Source organism: Perognathus longimembris, chromosome 21 (assembly GCF_023159225.1).
Source record: "Perognathus longimembris pacificus isolate PPM17 chromosome 21, ASM2315922v1, whole genome shotgun sequence".
NCBI lineage: Eukaryota > Metazoa > Chordata > Mammalia > Rodentia > Heteromyidae > Perognathus > Perognathus longimembris.
Genome location: NC_063181.1, coordinates 28,942,016 through 28,957,032, shown reverse-complemented (window position 1 = coordinate 28,957,032; position 15,017 = coordinate 28,942,016).

Genomic DNA, 15,017 nt, shown 5'->3' with positions numbered 1-15,017 from the left:
TGATAAGTGCTTTACCACTGAGCTACATTCCTAGCCCCCTATGACATTTTATAATATTTTTTCTATGAAGAAATAGAAAAAATTAAATTTTTCCTTCAACATAATTTTCTTTGCTAGTACTTGAGTTTAATCTCAGCATTTTACATGGTCTAACAGGTTCTCTATCACCACCTTCAGCCACCAGAAATGTTTTTGTTTTGTTTTGCTCTGGTTATTTTTTAGGTAGAGTCATGCTTTCCTCCTGGGTCAGCCTGAGCTGTTGTCTTCTGATTCACACTTTCACTGAGCTAGGATGACAGATATTATGCCACTACCCAGCCTTTTCTCCATTGAGATGAGGTCTCATGAACATTTTGCTTGGTTGGCTTTCAGTTGTGACCTTCCTGACCTCAGCCTTCTGAGTAGCTACGTTGAAAGCTGTGAGTCATCACACCCACCATGATAAGGTGGTTTTTCTTTCTTTCTTTTTTTCTTAAATGAAGATTTTTTTATTAGTGATGAGACATGCTGGTGAGATATGATGAATCTATTGCTTTCCATTTGAAATGAGTGCTGACTGGAAGACTCTACTTTCCAGACATGTACATTTTACTCCCTGTTTCTCTTTCTCTGACAATATACTTCCAGGTGCCTTAGGACAGGTTGATATGGAGTATGACCCATGGCTTTTAGTCTCTTGCCAGAATGGCTGATGACTTGGCAGTCTGAAGTAGTCCTGAAGGCATTCCTGTTAATGCAAATTTCACAAATATAGCTCTTCCAAACCAAACAAATGTAGGTGCAACCCTAGTTCCCCTTATCTGGGTTCCAAAAATGACTCCAGCAACTTCAGTTACCACCAAATGGGGGAATGGTAACAGTAGAGAGAGACTTGGCTGCCTGTTAACACTGATAGCACTCAATCGTCTTTTGCAAAGTTTGTAGAAATGTGAACTGTGTGAGAATGTTGCAAGAACCCCTCCCTATGTCTCACAAGGGGCTTCTGTACGTGGCCCTAAAAAATTAACCTATGTTAGCCTCATAGCCACTGTTTGGATTTGCTATCACAATCTCTAGCAGGAAAGTAAAAGGGCCATTCCCACCAAAGCCACACTATTCTGAAAGCACTGATACTAACCACATAGTCTTCACGGGACCTAATTAAGCCTTATTTCTTCCTTTTACCACATCCATTTTATTTTCCAAATGCACCTGAACAATGGGTTTCATGTACATTATGAGGGAGAGTTAGTGCCTACAGCTGCCTACACAATAGTTCCTCCTGCTGGCTTAGAACCTGCCAGCTGTCCTAGCCTCAGAGTCTCTCCTTCCCTTGCCATTCTGTAACAATACAGAACTATTTATGAGATCAGAATTTTCCAGGTTTCTTGAGGTAGTCTGAAGATTTTATTAATTGTTATCTCTGCAACTCAACTGGCTTATCATTTTCAAACGGTACAATTCAAATTCTTTCCAAGGTCTCCTCTGGTCCCCTTTGTAACCTTTCACTGCTTTCCTCACCAACTCAGTTTGTCATTCTCTTTTCTAGCTAGATGTAACTATCAGCAGGTGAAGAATTATGAGCTTGGTGTAAGATACATACATTCAAATCCCATTGCTTACTACTTAAATAGTTTAAAGCATATACCTCTCAAATCCTTAGCTTTCTCATCTGCCAAGTGATTATGAAACTTTATTTTATTAAGTTAAAAAAATCACAATCAGGGGCTGGGAATGTGGCCTAGTGATAGAGTGATTGCCTAGCATGCATGAAGCCCTGGGTTCAATTCCTCAGTACCACATATACAGAAAAATCCAGAAGTTGTACTGTGGCTCAAGTGGTAGAGTGTACTAGCTTTGAGCAAAACAACAACAACAAACAAACAAAAACAAAACAACAACAACAACAAAAAAAAAACGAATCCAGGGACAGTGCTCAGGCCCTGAGTCCAAGCCCCAGGACTGACAAAAAAAAATCACAATCAATTGTAAGATATACTACAATTTTTCATATAGTCCTGAAAAACAATTTTTAAGTTGATTATTTTTTATTGCAAGACATCATCAGTGAGAAGATTCCCATCTATGATTTTGTTTTTGCTGTATAACAATTACACCCAAACCTACTGGCTTAAAACAATAGTTGTTGATTGGTTCATCATTATATGGTTTGGCTCTTGGGCTGGGTCCAGTGGGCAGTTCTTCCGTTGGTCTCTGCTTGGCTCTCTCTGCTGGAGGATCATCTGGGGATAGAGGCCCCAGGATCATCTCACAGACTCTGCACTGAGGCCCTTCAGTTCTCCACAAAGCCAGTTCAGCAAGTGGACTCAAGCACATTCAAATGTTGGTCCCCAAAAACTGCAAATATAGCTAAAGGGACAAACTTCAATGTAAAATTGTTTTTCCAGTCTCCACTTACATCATGTTTCCTGTATTCCCACTGACCAAAACAAAACATGGTTAAGTCATCTATCAGTATGGGAAAAGGATAACCAAGAATATGTACACAGGAAGTGGAATTGTGGTGGCCACATTGTAAACACTCCACCAGACACTAAACTCCATGGATTTTAAAAGCCTGAAAAAAATATACACCTCATAGTACATGTAATATATATATATATATACATATATATGTGTGTGTGTGTGTATATATATGTACACATACATATATTACTGTAATAATAGTGTTTATCTCAACTTGGTAGGAGATCATGTCTGCAAAGTGTTTTGTACAGTACTTCATGCTTAGTGAATGCTCTATACATTTTGTGATTTGTTTCTCTTTGGGAAGCTTTTGAGTTTAGGCATCTTTCTTATTCATCCTACCAAACCTAACTCAGACATCACTTTCCCAAGCACATGCACACACAGTTTGTTGTTTCCAGCACTCTTCTTCTATACTTCAGGTATATTTTCTTTGTTGCAGCAGTTTGTCAGTTCCTAGCTTCTATTTTCCTGGAAACAGTACTCTAGTATCCCCTGGTACTTACATATCAGCTCAGAGGGATGCTGCATTTGGGTGAGGAGACACAAGCAACTTTCCTGCATTTCTACCCTCATCTTCTTCACCATTGTACCAGGCAAACACCAACTCAACACCTCAGATAGCCCTAAGCCCACACCTTAGCTTTTTTGAACCATGAGTCATCTTGAAAATCTGACAAAAGATATAGACATTCACGTCATAAACATTTCTCATATGTATCCCAGTGGTTTCTTAAGGTTCCTAGCTCAAAGCCCCTCATAAACTAGAAATAATATTCACCTTGTAGTCGTGAAGAAAAGAAGGCTCTAGGGGCTATCTCTACCACTTCCTTCTGTGACAAATCTCTCTGAGCCTCAGTTTTCACATCCAAAAATGAGGTGTAATAATAACTAACACCGTAGTCTGCAAAGTGCCTGCCACATAATATACCTGACATTGTAACTTTCTAGATGTGCCCATTACTGACGGCAGAGACTTGCAGTTTCCCTTACAGTACACCTCACATCTGCATCTGCCTGTAGCCAGTAATGGGTTGAAACTTCATTCTAATGGCAACACTTCATATATTCACTTAAAAACATTAATTGGACCACTTGCCAGTCGCTCACGGTAATCCTAGCTACTCAGGAGGCTGAGATCTGAGGATCAAAGTTCAAAGCCAACCCAGGCAGGAACATCTGTAAGACTCCAACTGACCACCAGAAAACCGGGAAGTGGAGCTATGGCTCAAAGTGGTAGAGCATTAGCCTTAAGCCGAAGAGCTCAGGAACAGCACCCAGGCCCAGAGTTCAAGCCCCATGACCGACAAAAAAAAAATATATATATCGATTAGAAATTTACCACAGAGATAGGTGGAGATGTACTCTTGTGTGTGTGTGTGTGTGTGTGTGTGTGTGTGTGCGCGCGCGCGTGCGCAAATGCGGGTGTCTACCTGGCCTTGGTGTACAGAATAGAATATAATACAAGACCTCAGAGAACTCATAGCATGATAATCTAATGTTTGCTTAGCCATAGAATGCAGTCTTTAAGTTTTCAGTGCAAAATATGTTTTATCTAATTAGCCTTCTATGAAGGTTTATTCTTGTCTCTAGCACTTTGGCTATGTGCTCAAAGTCCAGTCCTCATCTGGCTCTCCCATATCTCTGTGCATACACATTCTCTTCCTTGACTATTGAATTCAACGCCAAGAGTTTCTCTCAGAGATATTCATTTTTTTCCTGAGATTTCATACAGCATGGTTTTAAATTAGTTCAACATAATAAATATCAATATTTTTACTAGATAATATTAATTAGAATATTGCCTTCTGCACAGATAAAGGCTATTAAAACATGTTGAGGACAAGTGATTTATTTTTTTAATCATGGCTTCAAAATATTATTTATTTTCATACTTATCAAACTGTTTTTAGCATGGTTCTCCATTTAAAGCGCAGGCACCTCGTGACATTCCCAATAACGTGGATTCACTCTTGGAAATATCTGGATGCTTCTGTTTCTGGACTCTTCTTCAACTGAATTACTCTTCCGGAAGAAAAGCACTTCCTTTGCCAAGAACCTGTTTTTTTAAAAAATAATAATCTGAAAAATTCAGACTTACTTGTAATTTTCTGAATTCTCCATCTCCTTTGTGTTGTGGGTACTAAGGTATCATCAAGGACTTATTTGAATGTTAAGTGATTTTTTAAAAAAAGCACAGTGAGGGCTGGGGATATAGCCTAGTGGCAAGAGTGCCTGCCTCGGATACACGAGGCCCTAGGTTCGATTCCCCAGCACCACATATACAGAAAACGGCCAGAAGCGGCGCTGTGGCTCAAGTGGCAGAGTGCTAGCCTTGAGCGGGAAGAAGCCAGGGACAGTGCTTCAGGCCCTGAGTCCAAGGCCCAGGACTGGCCAAAAAAAAAAAAAAAAGCACAGTGGTCTAGTCTATACTTTAATTGATCTGCTTCAGTTTGCTTCCTTTCGAATATGTGCATCTTTACCATCAGATCACATCTACTTAGCACCTACTATTTTGTGGTTCTGGTCCAGGAATCAGCTATGACTCTTTTGAGTTGATCTAAAATTCATGAGAAAAAAAAATACTGGAGAGTTTCAAAGATTGGAAAGTCTAATCTGGCATTTGGGCCAAGAAGCAAGAAGAATCTTAACTGTCTCCTAACAAGAACAATCTAGTCATAATACTGCTTCCTATTCACAAAGCATCACTAGCATGGTGGATACCATGGCATTCTGCTGTCATGAATAAATCCCAGCTCTTTTTTACCTCTGTGACATTCACTCAAGAGAGAAAATTTAAGGCCAGAGTATCTGATTGTCTATCTTTGGTCCTGAGCCTGTGCCTTGACTGCCAAGGGTGGAGGTGGAGAAAGATCTCTTCTGCCAGATGCTGATGGCTCATATCTGTAATCCTAGCTACTAAGGAGGCTGGGATCATGGTTTGAAGCCGGCCCAGGCAGAAAAGTCCATGAAACTCTTATCTCCAATAAGATACTCAGAAAAAGCTTGAAGTGGCACTGTGGCTGAAGTGGTAGAGCACTACTCTTAAGCAAAAGAAGCATTCAGCCCCTGAGTTCAAGCCCCAGGACTGGCCACACACACACACACACACACACACACACACACACACACACACGGATAATATGATCCACCTATCACTAAATAGGAAGGGGATTAAATACTGGAGAGGCAAAACTGACAGCATTCGCTACATAGGCTACATAGCGTACTCAATAAACCAGAACACTTGAACTGGTCATTGGAAACATCTGGAAGTCCCGGTTCCCATGTTCTCTTCTTCAAGTCAATTGGCCTACCAGAGCCTGGGGTGTTTTGTTTTGTTTTGTTTTGTTTTGTTTTGTTGATGTTAATAATCTAGAGAGATTAGATTTAGATAATTCTAGAATTAAGATTCATTTGGAAGGGTGGGTAGGAGAGGGATGGCTGAGAATGTTGAAAGGGGTGGCATTGAATGCAATATATCTTGATATATTGTATTCATAAACTGCTTTGTTAAATGACTAGTCCTTTGTACAACTATGTAAAGATAATTTTTTAAAAGAAGATTCACTTGGGTAGGAGGAAATAATTATTTACTATAGAAAGGATGTGGGAGAATAATGGTGGGCCTCACAGTGGAGACCCTTATAGCTTTAAAGAACAAGAATCAACAAACAGACTATATAAAGCCCAGGTAGAAATAATAGCACAAATAGAAGCCTCTGTAGAAGAAGCAGCATAGAGTATAATATTGGTGAAGTAGACACAGAGAATGTGACAGAAATGGAAGTTTTCCTCAGCCAGCATAGGTGGTTGGACCAGGTAATAGAAGGCACTGTACAGGTTTAGAGTTGAGTCACTTCTGACACCTTTTAGAAAGCTCGCTTGTACCATCCATGAAGAATGCATAGCAGGAAGTGGTGTAGATCTGGGAAGGTGGAGTGGACCTGAGGAGACTAAATTTCTATTTTTTTTTCAAATTTTTATTATCAAACTGATGTACAGAGAGGTTACAGTTTCATACGTTAGGCATTGGATACATTTCTTGTACTGTTTGTTACCTTGTCCCTCATATCCCCCTTCCTCCCCCCCTTCCCTTCCACCCCCCCCCAGACTAAATTTCTAATCTGCCTCTTTTGACATTAAATATGTGATTCGGTTTCCCAATTTTTTTCTTTATCTTTCTAGGCCTCATTATTCTCAGTATTACATTTATATGTTTTTTGGTTAGTAAGACAATTCTCAGGTGGTCCATACTACCTTTAAGGTTCTAGGATTTAGTTACTCTTAAAATCATAGTAGAATATGAATATAAAAAGCCTTTAATTCTAGGGTAACATATTCCAGTGAGTTACCTATTAGCAAAACAAATATTTATTGTTACTTACATGTCAAGCATTGTGCTCTGCACCAAAGAAATAACAATGGACAAATAATAAAAGTTTTGCCACTACGTGATACATTTAGAATGGGATCTGTCATTCTGGCAAATATTGTGCTAGGGCTCGGGAAGGGGCGGTCTAAGCAACAACAAAGAATTGTTATGCGATAATACAAGGCGGGGATATGTTGTATAAAGAAAAGTAAATCCAGGCTGAGAATGTGGCTCAGAGGTAAATTGCTTGCTTAGCCTTCTGATCCCTAGTGAAGGAAGAAATGAAGGAAAGGACGGAGGGAGAGGAAGGAAAGGCAAGGCAGAGGGAGGAAGAAAGGAAAGAAAGAAAAAAGTAAATTAGAGGGCTTGAATGTCAGAAAGGAGGAATTTGACAAGCAATGGCAGCAACCACTTCTCAAGGAAGTAGAAGGGATTTTGAGTGGATTATGGAGGGAAGGATTAAATTTCTTGAAGATAAACAGAAAATTTTACCTCGCTGAAAGATCACACAAATGATGAGGGCAAAGTCTCAATGGTTATGATTAAGGACAAGCAGGTGGCCAGGGGCCTGCAGGGGGTAGGGGTGGGGAAAGAGAAATTTCAGGAAAATTGAAGAATAAACAGAAAAGCACTGAGTCATGTTTAAAAATGTCAAGAACATCAATAGGATACGACAGAGTGGGTGAGTAAAGGGTGTAGCTGATTTCAGAGGTAGCCTTCCTCTGGATTGCTGGATTGTTAATGCCCCATTATCTCTAGTTAGGCTCTTGGAGCACAATCATAATTTCCATACCTTTAAGGAACTTAAAACTCTTCTAATGGGTACAGAAAATCATCAAGTATATTTTCAGTCATCAATCTTATTTCCTATTACTCCATATCTTGCCATCTTTAGTCAGCTTCTGCTGGTCCATTAAGCCTTTGCTCAAAATGTATGCATACCCTGGGTTTGCCCTTGATATCATTTAAATCCTCTTAGCCTCTAAGGTTCAGCCCAACTTTCAGTTTCTTCTGGGATTCCAAGGACCATATCACTCATCCATACATTTGACCATCTGTCCACTTAGCCATCCTTTCATCTATCTATCACATTCACTGTTTCCCTCCATCCCTCAAGGGTAGAAGGTCTGTCCTAGGTGCTAGAGATAAGGAAGTGGACAAAACACCATTCTGATTTTGGCTAAGTCAGAATGTAATAGGGATGTTATGAAGTGCCAGACTTTGAAGTCAGGCCCCATTTTACCACGTGAACCCCATTTTACCACGTGAACCCCATTTTAGAATCGAACCCTGAGCCAATCAGATTTGTACCTGTGTCCTAATCTTTTTTTTTTTTTTTTTTTTTTTTTTTTTTTTTTTTTGCCAGTCCTGGGCCTTGGACTCAGGGCCTGAGCACTGTCCCTGCCTTCTTCCCGCTCAAGGCTAGCACTTCGCCACTTGAGCCACAGCGCCGCTTCTGGCCGTTTTCTGTATATGTGGTGCTGGGGAATCGAACCTAGGGCCTCATGTATCCGAGGCAGGCACTCTTGCCACTAGGCTATATCCCCAGCCCTGTGTCCTAATCTTGCTTGCTTGAACACCTGATTCTTGTAACCTTGTTCTTTGCCTTTATAAGACCTGTGTAATCACAGCTCGGGGCTCCCTCCTAACCTCTACTGTGTCGGTGGGTAGGACGAGGCCCGAGTTGCAGCTCGCTTAAATAAAGCCTTGCCTTGCTATTGCATTTCAGAATGTCGGAGTCTCGGTGGTCTTTTTGGTTGCGGTCTTGCAACTTGGCACAACATTTGGGGTTTCGTCCGAGATGGCCCCAGAGACCCCCGAGACCCCAGACTCCGAAGGTAAGAAAATAGGGCAGTTCATTCTGTATGTCTGTGTCTGTGTGATTTGTAGTTTTGTTTTCTGTTTAGGCCAGCCACTTGAATCTGAACCTGTAGGTAGTGAAGGACCAGCCGGAGTGGACACGCTCGTATGGGCAGTGCTGGGGGACTTGGGGAACACCTCAAGCCCTCCACAGGGGGCTCAGGCTTCCCACTACCACCCTGGACCTGAAGGACTGGACCGGGAGGCCCTTCTAACGGGCGCCTGTCTAGTCCACTCTATATTCGGGGTTGTCTGGTCCGTTCCTACACAGGAACGGGAGAGAGAGAGCCTCAAAACTGTGTGGTCTGCCCCCTCACAGGGGCAGGAGAGACTCAGTGAGACTGTGTGGTCTGCCCCCTCACAGGGGCAGGAGAGACACAGTCGAACCTGTAAGCCGCAGCTCCCTAAGTCTGTCTCTAAGTGTTGTCTCATCTTTGTGCCTGTGATTATTTTTGTGTGTTTCTTTCTTGTGCTGTGCCTGACTGACAAACGGATGATGGGGAACATTCCTTCCACTCCCCTGGACTTGACTTTAGCTCACTGGAAAGATGTACAGGTGACAGCCCACAATCAGTCAATCAGTGAGAGTGTCCGCAAAAAAGAACACTAGGGGGATCCCCACCCAGCCTTCTTAAGCAGAAAATTGTTTGGTGTGCTAAAATGTTTTACTAAGACTAAAAATGTTTTACTAAAACTATCAAGGCCTGGAAAATGAGGCTGGAGAATGCTAAAATCATTTGTTAAAGGTTTTTGTCTTAAAATGTAAGGCCGATGCTTATTCAGAGCACTTTAAGATCTTTTGAAAATGTATGTGTGTGTGCATGTGTGAGTGTGAGCATGTTCAAGACTGCAGTATGATGCAAAACTAGGTTTAAGTTTAAAGTCAAATGGTCATCAAGTTTGGACATTACCAAATGCTTTAAAGGATTATTGCATTGTGGCAAGATGGGCCAATGTTTCTCACTAATATATTGGAAAGCTAAATGGATAAGTATTTATAATTATAATTCTTGCATTGAGGAAAGGTTCGAAGGTCTTCATGCCACGCAGTAACTGGGACTGAAAAAAAAAGAAGAGGCTCTTTTGAAACAAGCAGCCCGTGGGCAAAGGGCGGCAGCTGGTTTCAGAATGCCTGTGAGCTTCAGTTTTTCAAAAAGGCTTTGGAAATCAAGAATAAATGTCTAGATAAGAAATTTGGAGGTAGAATTGTCCTGAATGATTGTTGCAAAGTGAGAAAAGGAGAATTATGACTACCAAAATGTTTAATTGCCATTCCAGCTTCTTTGTAGGTTTTTTGTAACAGTTTCCAGCAGGCCCACAGAGAAGCACAGGTGATTCCTACAAGTTTGTCGAGATCTAATACTGACCCTTAATAAGTTCCAGGTAAGAGAGCATGCTTAAAAACTACTTCTGTGTGGACCACCTTGTTGCTTATAATTGGAGTAAAGTGGCCCCTTACTGTTTGGCCTTTCAAAAGTTAATCAAAGCCGGGAAGTCCTAGAAGAATAGGTCGTAAGCATGCCTTTCCAATGCCCATGTCTGTCTACTGGGCAGGAATTTACCAGTCATCTGTGATAGTGGTTAGTAAGGATAAGTTTGTCAAATGAGAGGATAGATTAAAATCTCACCCCCTGCATTTACTCAAAGCTCTGACTGGCAGTGAGAATTTTAAGCTGATACATCTGTTTAGTAAAGAAAGCTTGTAGACCTGAGATTGTGTCCTTATTGAGATCTGTTAAAGGCCTGCAAAGGTATATTGTTAAAAATTGCAAGACCTGTCAGCTTGCCAATGCCCCCAATCAACAGATTACTAAAGGAGCTCGCCTCTGTCGGAATAGGCCAGGTGTGTATTGGGAAGTAGATTTCACAGAAATTACAAATATTTGCTAGTTTTTGTAGACACCTTTTCAGGATGGGTTGAAGCCTATTCAACAAAGCATGAGACTGCGAATATAGTGGCTAAGAAGATCCTGGAAGAAATCCTACCCAGGTATGGCTTCCCATCCACCATTTGGTCAGACAACAGACAGGCTTTCATCTCAAAAGTAAGTCAGGGAATAGCCGCTGCACTGGGGACAGATTGGAAATTGCATTGTGCTTATAGACCCCAGAGTTCAGGACAGGTAGAGAGAATGAATCGGACTCTAAAAGAGACCTTAACTAAATTGGCCTTAGAGACTGGCGCAGACTGGGTGTCACTCCTTCCTTTTGCTCTGCTTAGAGTAAGAAATTCTCCCTATCAGCTTGGCTTTACTCCTTTTGAAATGATGTACGGTACATCCCGCCCATTATCCCTAGCCTTCAGACTGAATTGCTTGCTGATTTGGATGATGCTGAATTTTTGTGTAAATTCGATTATTTGCAGCTCGTGCACAAGAATGTGACCCCAACTTAAGGCATTATATGATTCTGCTTCTGTCCCTACCCCCCATTTATTAAGACCAGGGGACTGAAATCCTTAGAACCACGGTGGAAGGAACCCTAGACAGCATCGCCACTTGGCTTCATTGCTTCCACGCCAGGCCAGCTGACCCCTTTGCCCTGGACAACAACTACCGTGGTGGAACATGGGAGGTCTCCAAGCACCCAACTCAGTCGCTTCACCTTCGCCTCAAGAAAAGAAAGTTAGACTGAATATTGTTACAATTTTCTTTTTGCCTTCTTTCCTTACTACCCTGGCTAGTGTTGATGTTAGTTTGGCAGCTCACTCCAAAGTGAGGTGACCCCCTTATTTTAGGTAGTTTTGGGCTTGCTCAGGAATATGGGTATAGCCACCCGACCCTTAGAGCACAGCTGAGAAGTTTATGTATTATTTTGTTGCTTACATTTGGATACTAAACACTATACAGCAAATGGTAAGTCTGTATAGCTGAAAGTTAATTTTCAGTTTGCAGTAATCCTGCAGTCCCTTGGTAAAGTACACTAAGGTTATAGGTTCCTGGCTAGGTAAGGTTAACGCCCCTGAGTCAGCCTGAAGAAGTTACAGAAGATGGATGATCTTCACCCATCAGCCCCCCTTTAAAACCGAGGGACCAGAGTTGTTTCTGGGAAGATGAGGCAGGATAAACTAGAGGCATGCAAAACAGAGGTACAGAGACTATACTTGTAAGAAATGGTGACAGGCCCTTTGGTTACTACATTGGGCCCTACTGGCCCATGCCTTACCTCTATATCATCCCCTAGACATGCAAGCCATTGAAATGGACAGAATGGAGCCATGATTGGCTCCCAAGGTACCAAAAAGAAAAAGGGGGAAATGAAGTGCCAGACTTTGAAGTCAGGCCCCATTTTACCACGTGAACCCCATTTTAGAATCGAACCCTGAGCCAATCAGATTTGTACCTGTGTCCTAATCTTGCTTGCTTGAACACCTGATTCTTGTAACCTTGTTCTTTGCCTTTATAAGCCCTGTGTAATCACAGCTCAGGGCTCCCTCCTAACCTCCACTGTGTTGGTGGGTAGGACGAGGCCCGAGTTGCAGCTCGCTTAAATAAAGCCTTGCCTTGCTTTTGCATTTCGGAATGTCTGAGTCTCGGTGGTCTTTTTGGTGGTGGTCTTGCGACTTGGCACAACAGTTAGACAAGGAAATCAACCAGGGATATACTGGAAAACATTACAATTAATCTTTTTTTTTTTTTTTGCATGTGGCAGTCTTTTTTTTTTTTTCCAAATTTTTATTATCAAACTGATGTACAGAGAGGTTACAGTTTCATAAGTTAGGCATTGGATACATTTCTTGTACCATTTGTTACCTGGTCCCTCATACCTCCCCTCCTCCCCCTTTCCCTTTCCCCCCATGAGGTTGTTCAGTTCACTTACACCAAACAGTTTTGCAAGTATTGGTTTTATAGTTGTTTGTCTTTTTTTACCCCGTGTCTCTCAATTTTGGTATTCCCTTTCAATTTCCTAGTTCAAATACCAGTATACATGGTTTCCAATATACTCAGATAACATTACAGAGATAGTGTAGGTAGAACCACAGGAAGGTGATACAAGAATATCAACAAGGGGCTGGGAATATGGCCTACTGGCAATAGTGCTCGCCTCGTATACATGAAGCCGTGGGTTCAATTCCCCAGCACCACATATATAGAAAATGGCCAGAAGTGGCACTGTGGCTCAAGTGGCAGAGTGCTAGCAAAAAGAAGCCAGGGACAGTGCTCAGGCCCTGAGTACAAGGCCCAGGACTGGCAAAAAAAAAAAAAAAATTAAAAAAAAAAAGAATATCATCAATAATAGAAGCTACAGATACACATGGGACATTGAAAGTAGTTAGAACTGTGATATAACAATCGTTTCCATAACATGGAGTTCATTTCACTTAGTTTCATCTTATGTGTTCATAAGGGTATAGCTATTGGGCTCTTGTGATCCTCTGCTGACTTGCCTAAACCTGTACTAATTATTTCCAATAAGAGAGACCATAGAGTCCATGTTTCTTTAGGTCTGGCTCACTTCACTTAGTATAATTTTTTCCAAGTCCTTCCATTTCCTTACAAATGGGGCAATGTCATTCTTTCTGATAGAGGCATAAAATTCCATTTTATATATGTACCACATTTTCCTGATCCATTCGTCTACGGAGGGGCATCCAGATTCTCGCTATGACAAATTGTGCTGCGATGAACATTGTTGTGCTGGTGGCTTTACTGTGATTTTGTTTGTGGTCTTTTGGATAGATACCCAAAAGTGGGGCTGCTGGGTCATAGGGGAGTTCTACATTTAGCCTTCTGAGGAATCTCCATACTGCTTGCCAGAGTGGCTGAACCAGTTTACATTCCCACCAACAATGAAGTAGGGTTCCCTTTTGGCCACATCCCCTCCAACAATTGTTATTGTTAGTTTTCTTGATATATGACATTCTTACTGGGGTGAGATGGAATCTCAGTGGTGTTTTGATTTGCATTTCTTTTAAGGTCAGTGATGTAGAGCACTTTTTCATATGTCTCTTGGCCATTCTCATTTCCTCATCAAAGAAGTCTTTTTGTAAGTCTTTAGCCCACTTGATGAGGGGGCTATTGGTTCTTTGTGGTTTTGTTTTGGAGGAAGGTAATTTTTTTAGTTCTGCATATATTTTAGATATGAGGCCTTTGTCCATTGAATGGCCCGTAAAGATCTTCTCCCAGTCTGTGGGCTTTCTGTTTATCTTGCGAGCTATGTCCTTTGCTGTGCAGAAGCTCTGCAGTTTGAAGCAGTCCCATTTGTCCAACCTTTCTTTGATTTGTAGCCTTTCTGGGTCTTCGTTAAGGAAGATCCATCCTGCTCCATGGAGCCCAAGTGTTTTTCCTACTCCTTCCTTTAGTGTTTTCAGGATGTCTGTTTTGATTTCGAGGTCTTTAATCCATTTGGAATTGATTTTGGTGCAGGGTGATATATAAGGATCTAGTTTTAGTTTATTGCATGTGTTGAACCAGTTTTTCCAGCACCATTTGTTAAAGAGGCTATCTTTCTTCCAAATTATTGTTTTAACTCCTTTATCAAAGATTAAGTAGGTGTAGTTCTGTGGGTTCATTTCTGGGTCTTCAATTCTGTTCCATTGGTCTTTAGGCCTGTTCCGGTGCCAATACCAAGCTGTTTTTATTACTATAGCTTTATAATACAGCTTGAAGTTGGGTATTGTAATTCCTCCAGCACTGTTCTTTCTGCTTAGGAGTATTTTTGCTATTCTAGATAATTAGCCAAGCTCCGCGCCTCCTTCTGCGGTGGGCCCTTCAACCATGCTCTTCCTTTTTTTTTTTTTTTTTGGCCAGTCCTAGGCCGTGAACTCGGGGCCTGAGCACTGTCCCTGGCTTCCTTTTGCTCAAGGCTAGCACTCTGCCACTTGAGCCACAGCGCCACTTCTGGCCATTTTCTATATATGTGGTGTTGAGGAATTGAACCCAGGGCCTCATGTATATGAGGCAAGCACTCTTGCCACTAGGCCATATTCCCAGCCCCTATTTTTGCTATTCTAGGTCTTTTATTGTTCCATATGAATTTCTGGATTGCTTCCTCTATTTCATTAAAAAATGGTGTTGGAGTATTAATGGGTATTGCATTGAATTTGTAGATAGCCTTAGGCAATATTGCCATTTTGATTATATTAATCCTCCCAATCCAGGAGCATGGGAGGTTTTTCCATTTCCTTAGTTCTGACTTAATTTCGTTTTTCAAGCTTTTAAAGTTCTCCTCAAAGAGGTCTTTCACTTCTTTGGTTAAGGTTATTCCTAGGTATTTTATGTTTTGGGGGGCTATTGCAAAAGGAGTTGCTTTCCTGATTTCAGCCTCGGTCTTCGGGTCGTTAGCATAGAGAAAGGTCGTTGTTTATATCCTGCAA